This window comes from Chlorocebus sabaeus, chromosome 24, assembly GCF_047675955.1.
Source record: "Chlorocebus sabaeus isolate Y175 chromosome 24, mChlSab1.0.hap1, whole genome shotgun sequence".
In the NCBI taxonomy this organism is placed as follows: Eukaryota; Metazoa; Chordata; class Mammalia; order Primates; family Cercopithecidae; genus Chlorocebus; species Chlorocebus sabaeus.
Window position 1 is genome coordinate 21,174,757 of NC_132927.1, and position 7,358 is coordinate 21,182,114.

The 7,358-nt window shown below is 36.0% G+C and overlaps 1 non-coding gene across 1 annotated transcript; it reads left to right on the forward strand.

The window, feature by feature from the left end:
- The first annotated feature begins 6,608 nt into the window (after positions 1 to 6,608).
- LOC119619219 (U6 spliceosomal RNA) lies at positions 6,609 to 6,715 on the forward strand. Its single transcript, XR_005235637.2, has one exon. It is a non-coding gene; the product is annotated as a U6 spliceosomal RNA (small nuclear RNA).
- Positions 6,716 to 7,358: the final 643 nt, after the last annotated feature.

A 7,358-nucleotide genomic window follows, 5' to 3' on the forward strand; every position in this document is an offset into this window, starting at 1 on the left:
AGGAGATTGTCTGATTGTCTCTTTGTTTACCTTGGTATTTTAACTGGTCAACAAAACTATTAACAGAGAAAAACCAAAGGCATAGAATGGAAAGAACTGCCTTTGTTTAAACAGCAGGTAGTCCCTATAAATAACGTACCAAATTACAAATTGCATACAGATGTGGTTCATTTAGCCTTCATTCAATTGTTATTGAATTTCCACTCTGTGTCAGGTGTTACAAAGTTCCTATCTCCAACTTGCTGTTGATCCAACTCTCCATTTTTCACTGCTCTTTGTCTCCAAGCCTTGTTCTTTTCTGAATTGCAATCTAATAAACTAAATGCAAAGAGAAATCCCTGAAAGTTTTCTCCTTGAAATAGACAGGCACCATGGCCTACTGGAAAGAGCACAGACTTTAGGCAAAAACAGATTGATTTTTAAATCTTAAATTTGACTCTTACTAATGTTGTGTGTTCAACTTCTTTAGCTATGAGAATAAGAATTGTGCCCTCCTCCTAGAATTCTTATAAGGATTAAATGTGATAATATATGTGAAATACATAGAGCATAGTATGTATGTGATAAACAAGGCTATTTTTTAAATATAAACATTATCTTTCAAGGTTTTTCATTATCTTTCTGGGATTTTATTCCCAGTTCTGGTCTAACAGCCCGAAGTCCATGTTCCATGGATACTTTGGAATGTATGTACATTGTATGCAGTTCCCTTCATGTGTCAATCACTAATTTTAAGTGGGGAAAAAAAAACAATGTTTTTCAAGTTCAGTTCCTGGCTTTTTCCCAGTGCCCCAACAACCTATTTACTGTATTTATTTCCTGTCTTTCACTGTGTTTCTATCCCCCCAACCATCACCTTTTCCTATTCTAATTTACCAAACAAATTCCAAAAAAAGAAAATACCTGAATCTGGAACTGAGTTTAGACTCACCTAACCAGCTCACCTGCAGGTTAATTGTTTTATAATCACCACATGAAGCACACATAATAAACAAAACAATATACCCTCTTACAGAGATACACGCTCACATGAGACGCCACATAGCATTTGCTGCCTTCTCACATATCTATTCTCAGACATTTACCTGCTCTCCCTCAGCAAGTCTATCAAAGGCTCACATTTTCTGCGAGGAAGCAATTCTCTAGACATATATACATAGGAACATTACATTGAATAAAAAGTATAAAAATTGGAAAAAGGTACATAGCTCTTCATATGTAACATTTAAGCAAATTTAAAAATATGCACAACACAGTAAATCATATTTTGTAAGGGTACATACATATTCAAGGGCATACAAAAAACACATCAGAACGAGTGCCTACAGGGAGGAAGGTATTGGAAGCATGAATCAAAAATTAAAAGAAAGAAAAACAAAAGAGTAGACTTGCACAGATGAATTATGGTAAGTGCCATTACACACGGCTATTTTAACTACTGGGATTTAAGAAAGATAATTCAAGCAAATGTATTATCGTATTAGAAATGTTAGGCTAAGCTCTGCTGTAGCAAGATACAAACTCTGAAGATAAAATATTACTTGTATCATTATTACAAAGCCGATATTCTTGAATATGATTTAACTCTGAAAGCTTTCAGGCTCTTTAAAATCTGAACCACAGAATTAGACAGGCTTAGTCATTGAGAGCACTGAATTGATCAGACTTGCTAGCATTGGAGACTACAACTACAAAACAATGCAGAGGCATAGGCCTGTGTGCCTCCTTTCTGTGGGCAGCTAGCCCCCAAAGAGAATGGGCAGAGAAAGAGGGTTTAATCTTCAAATGCTCAGTTTGCCCTTCCAAATTCACCAAATTGCTACTTGTTTCCCTTTATGGAAGTGGAGTAAGGGAGTGGGGAGAGGACAGGAATATTAACCTAATAGAACTCTCTTTACATGGGGGGAAGCATTAGGAGTAGAGAAGTTTCCCATCCTACCTTCAATACTGATGAAACTACAGTGAAAGTTTAAATAAATCTTTTGCCACATTTGTGGTCAGCTTAAAAAATCATACTACCACTATTGAATTAAGACCCTTAAGTACAGTCATGCATTGTTTAGTGACAGGGATATATTCTGAGAAATGTGTCATTAGGTAACTTCATCATTGTGTGGGCTCACTGTGAGTGTACTCACACAAACCTAAATGGTCTACCTACTGCACCTTTAGGCTATATGATATAGCCTATTGCTTCTAGATTACAAAGCTGTGCAGCATGTTACCGTACTGAGTGCTGTAGGCAAGTGTAACACAATGTTAAGTATTTGCATATCTAAACATAGAAAGGGTACAGTAAAAATACAATATAGGAGATTTTTTAAAAGTTACACCTGCTTAGGGCACTTACCATGAATGGGGCTTGCACGACTGGAAGCTGCTTTGTGTGAGTCAGTGAGTAAGTGGTGAGTGAATGCGATGGCCTAGGATACTACTGTATACAACTGTAGGCCACAAACACTATACACATACTCAACTGAATTTATTTTTTTAAAATTATTTTCTCAATAATGAATTAACCTTAGCTTGCTGTAACTGTTTCGCTTTATAAACTTTTTGATTTTTTTTAACTTTTTGACTCTTTTGTAATAACACCTAGCTTAAAACACAAACACATCCTAAAAATGTACAAAAATATTTTCTTTCTTCATATCCCTATTCCATAAGCTTTTTTCTATTTTTTTTTTTGACTTTTTAAAATTTATTGCTAAAAATTAAAATGCAGGCCAGGTGCAGTGGCTCATGCCTGTAATCCCAGCACTGTGGGAGGCCAAGGAGGGTACATCATTTGAGGCAAGAATTCAAGACCAGTCTGGTCAACATAGCAAAAGCCCATCTCTACTAAAAAATAAAATAAAATAAAAAATTCACTGGGCATAGTGGCACATTTCTGAAGTCCCAGCTGCTCAGGAGGCTGAGGCAAGAAAATCACTTGTGCACAGGAGTTTGATGTGCATTCAGCCATGATCATGCCAGCCACTGCACTCCAGCCTGGGTGACAGAGCAAGACCCCGACTCAAAAAAAAACCTAAAACACAAACACACACATTAGCCTACACCTACACAGGGTCGTGATCATCAATTTCACTCTCTGCCAACTCCACATCTTATTCCATTGGAAACTCATCAGGTACAATAATATATGTAAAGCTGTCATCTCCTATGCCTTCTTCTGGAATACCTCCTGAAGGATCTGCCTGAAGCTGTAAACTAACAATTAAAAGTATGGTATAGTACATATACCAGTAACATATTAATAGTATTTTATGGTCATTTCAAGTATTATGTCATATACAATAATTGTACATGCTATAATCTTGTATGCCTGGCAGCACAGTAGGTTTGTTTACAAGAGCATCACCACAAACATGTGAGTAATGTCTTGTACTATGATGTCATTACAGCTACTGTGTCACTAGGCAATAGGAATTTTTCAGTTCCATTGTAATTTTATAGGACTACCATCATATACATATTCCATCATTGGCTGAAATATTGTTATACAGTACCTGGTTATAACTAATTTGAACAAACTTTAGATTTTCTTACTTCTAAATAATACTTTTTGTATTCTACCAATGTTATAGCTTAAGTGAAATTAATTTTTTCTCTTGTTTACTGAAATGTAAAAACCAGTTCAGGACACCATTACTAGTCCTCTAATAGCTTACTAAATCATGTAATTCATTTGCATATAATTAAATATAAAATAATTTAGGCTATTATGAGGTCTATAATTGGTTACTTCTAATGCTATTTTAAGCTATACCAGATGCAACACATTTAATAGAAAATACTGAACAACATCCTAAATTCATATATACTTTTTGAACCATTTTGATTTCTATTCACTTGTCTTTTCAAAGAGGTAATTGAATCTCTTCTCATAACGCATACTATCTAAAGGAATAACTAAAGGAAATATTTTTAGATATGTTTTGGGCAAGAAATATAGGACTTGAATTGAAATAATACCTTTTAGATAGTATACACCATACATTTTCTGACCACTATACACTTAAATTGCTTAAATTCACAGACATCTTTTTTAAAAATCTGTCCATATTCCACCACATATCTCAAACCATTCCTTATCATTAGTTTTTGTTCTCTTTAAGAAAGATACTATGAAAAATTTGGCATTATTGTCAGGTACTTCTGATGCTGAAGAAGCCAATGATTATAGTGCATATTTGATGTGTTATGAATGCACAATTTAAATGTAAAAGGGAGAATTCTGTTTCTTTACATTTATTTAGTGGGTATCACCATGGTAACTGAGCACTTTCACAAAGCCTAATTTATGACTCAAAAAACATGAAGAAGAGAAAGAGCTTATACTTTCCATATTTTGCATATTGACAGGAAAACTTCTTGGTTGACACATATTTGGGGAGGAAAGAAAGAGATGCAGGAAACGATACGGACAAAAGAAATCTCTTTTAATTTGTAAAGATTCTGGCTTCTCAAAGCTATGTCATAAGGAAAACATCCCCAGGAAAAAGCTTTTTCACAAATAATAATTCAATCTCACAATAGAAAGAGCCACAGAAATAATCTGTCCTAACCCTCTTGTTTTGAAGATGAGATCCCTGAAGCTTAGTCCATTGGTCGGAACTCTTCAAGATCACACACCCAGTTTGTAACAGAACTCAGTTTCAACCCCGGGCCAGTTGCCTTCTAGTCCTGTGTTCTTTCTATACAATCACATTTCAAATATTCCATTTCTACTACTTGTCATCATTAAAACACAACTACTTTGAGAAGTCTTATCTGATCAGAACACATTATTATTTTCCTTAATAGCTAGTTTTTAAAAAGCTTATAGTGCCAATCAAAAAATATAAATTGTAGTATAAAAACACCTAAAATGTTAGGATGTAGTCTTTTTTAAGTTTGTTTATGATAAATGTCAAGAACCATGAAGTGTCAGATTTTACCCTAGTTACAAGCTAACAAATTAGCTTATTAGAGACAAAAAATAGATTATTTCTCACGGCAATAGCAGCAGCTAGAGTATCAGCATTTGCAACATGTCCCCAAGAGTAATGCAAAAATGGCCAGTGACGCTTGCATATGCAATGGGGTGTTACAGAACAAGAACTCTAAACTTAGAGAGTAAAAATATTTTATTACGGACAGTGAGGCTACCTGATCTTTCCATAGAAGGGAGACTATTTTTGTTTTACTGGATGGTAAGCAAGTATGTCCTTTACTCCAGAGAAAAATATTATCTCTATTATTCAAGGCTATTTTTATACAAATATCCTTAAATAAATAGTCCAGAAAAAAAACCAGCCTCTATTTGCAGAAGCACAAGAGACCTTTTGAGAATTGTCTTGAAACTATAACCACCTCTCATTGTTACATTTTCTTAGCCTCTGAAAATTTTTCACATGAGTACAACACTCCATCAGTTATGATGATTAATCTGAACAATAGAGGTCAAATCCTGCCTGCCGTCAATTTTTTAAAAAGTTGTATTAAAATACAGCCTTCATGTATGTATTGTCTCTGACTGTTTTGATTCTTTAATAGCAGAGTTCACTATACCTTGACTATCAGCCTATTGCTGAGTACCTTTTGTGATGAAAAGCATATCACTGTCAGACTTCAAATGGTCTAGAAAAACATATATTAATATATAACACAAAATACTTTCAAAGGCCACAATAGTTGGCCAGAGCCAGCTAATCAGACACAAAAAGCATTTTCATAATCTGAAAAAGTGTTAAAAGCAGGAAGGCAACATTATATACCTCGAAGATGTAGTCAGTCTGCCAGAAGTGGGTGGGGGCTCCAATTCCATGTGTTGTGTCTTCCCTTACTGGAGGACAAATGGCTGAACTTTTGGCAGGAGTTACAAGTTTTCTATGCAGAAATATCCTCTGCATCAGAAACATAGAGTCCTTTACTTTGTGCCCAATCTATGATGGTGAATGTGTTGCCATGCCCAGGGTAATGATGGATCCAGGAAGCACTGACAGCAATCTGGGCAGAGCAAACTTGATCAAAAGTGTAATTCCAGCTGTTTATATCAGAGAATGAGCCCTTATCATGGGCACCTGGTGAGGGACCCAGACAGTTTCAACAGCAGCTACAATTTGTTTCCATAACTTCCCAGGTCCAAAGAGGTGTGTCTTGAATTTGCCAGCCATAATTTTTCTACACCAGCAGCTAGGACATTGGTTACAACCTACAGCTGGTAAATATATAATAAGGTTAGTCAAGGGGAGTATTGGCCAGAGGCAAGAGAAAAGCCTTGAGTTCTGCCCACTGTGCAGAATATTTATGTCCATTTCCAGTTCTATTATAGCTGGTGCTCAGGCTGAACAGCTAAGGGCCCATCCCACAAAGGGATAGCTGCCACTTTTTCACATAAAGCCAAGATGTTATCCAGACTGATTACAGTCTTGAAAATATCATTTCCTTTAGACAAATCAGACTTGTGAAACCCTTCTCACCTTAATAGTCGTTGAATCTGAGTTCATTCACCCCAAAATGGGAATATCAGGATAGAGAGTCAAAAGCCCTCTAAAGTTCAGGCCATCAGTTTTTATAAGACCACAGTAGCAAGGCAACAGGTGCTTTCAAAAAGAGTGTGCATGGTGCTCACTTTGGCAGCACACATACTAAAACTGGAATGATACAGAGAAGATTAGCATGGCCGTTGCGCAAGGATGACATGCAAATTCGTGAAGCATTCCATATTTTTATGAAGCAAGAAGAGAAGCAGACCTAATAGACATCTGCAGAACTCTCCATCCCAAATCGACAGAATATACATTCTTCTTAGCACCACATCACACTTATTCCAAAATTGACCACATAGTTGGAAGTAAAGTACTCCTCAGCAAATGTAAAAGAACAGAAATTAAAACAAACTGTCTCTCAGACCACAGTGCAATCAAACTAGAACTCAGGACTAAGAAACTCAATCAAAACCACACAACTACATGGAAACTGAACAACCTGCTCGTGAATGACTACTGTGTACACAATGAAATGAAGGCAGAAATAAAGATGCTCTTTGAAACCAATGAGAACAAAGACACAACATACCAGAATCTCTGGGACACATTTAAAGCAGTGTGTAGAGGGAAATTTATAGCACTAAATGCCCACAAGAGAAAGCAGGAAAAATCTAAAATTGACACCCTAACATCACAATTAAAAGAACTAGAGAAGCAAGAGCAAACACATTCAAAAGCTAGCAGAGGGCAAAAAATAACTAAGATCAGAGCAGAACTGAAGGAGATGGAGACACAAAAAACCCCTCAAAATATCAATGAATCCAGGAGCTAGTTTTCTGAAAAGATCAACAAAATTGACAGACCGCTAGCAAGACTAACAAAGAA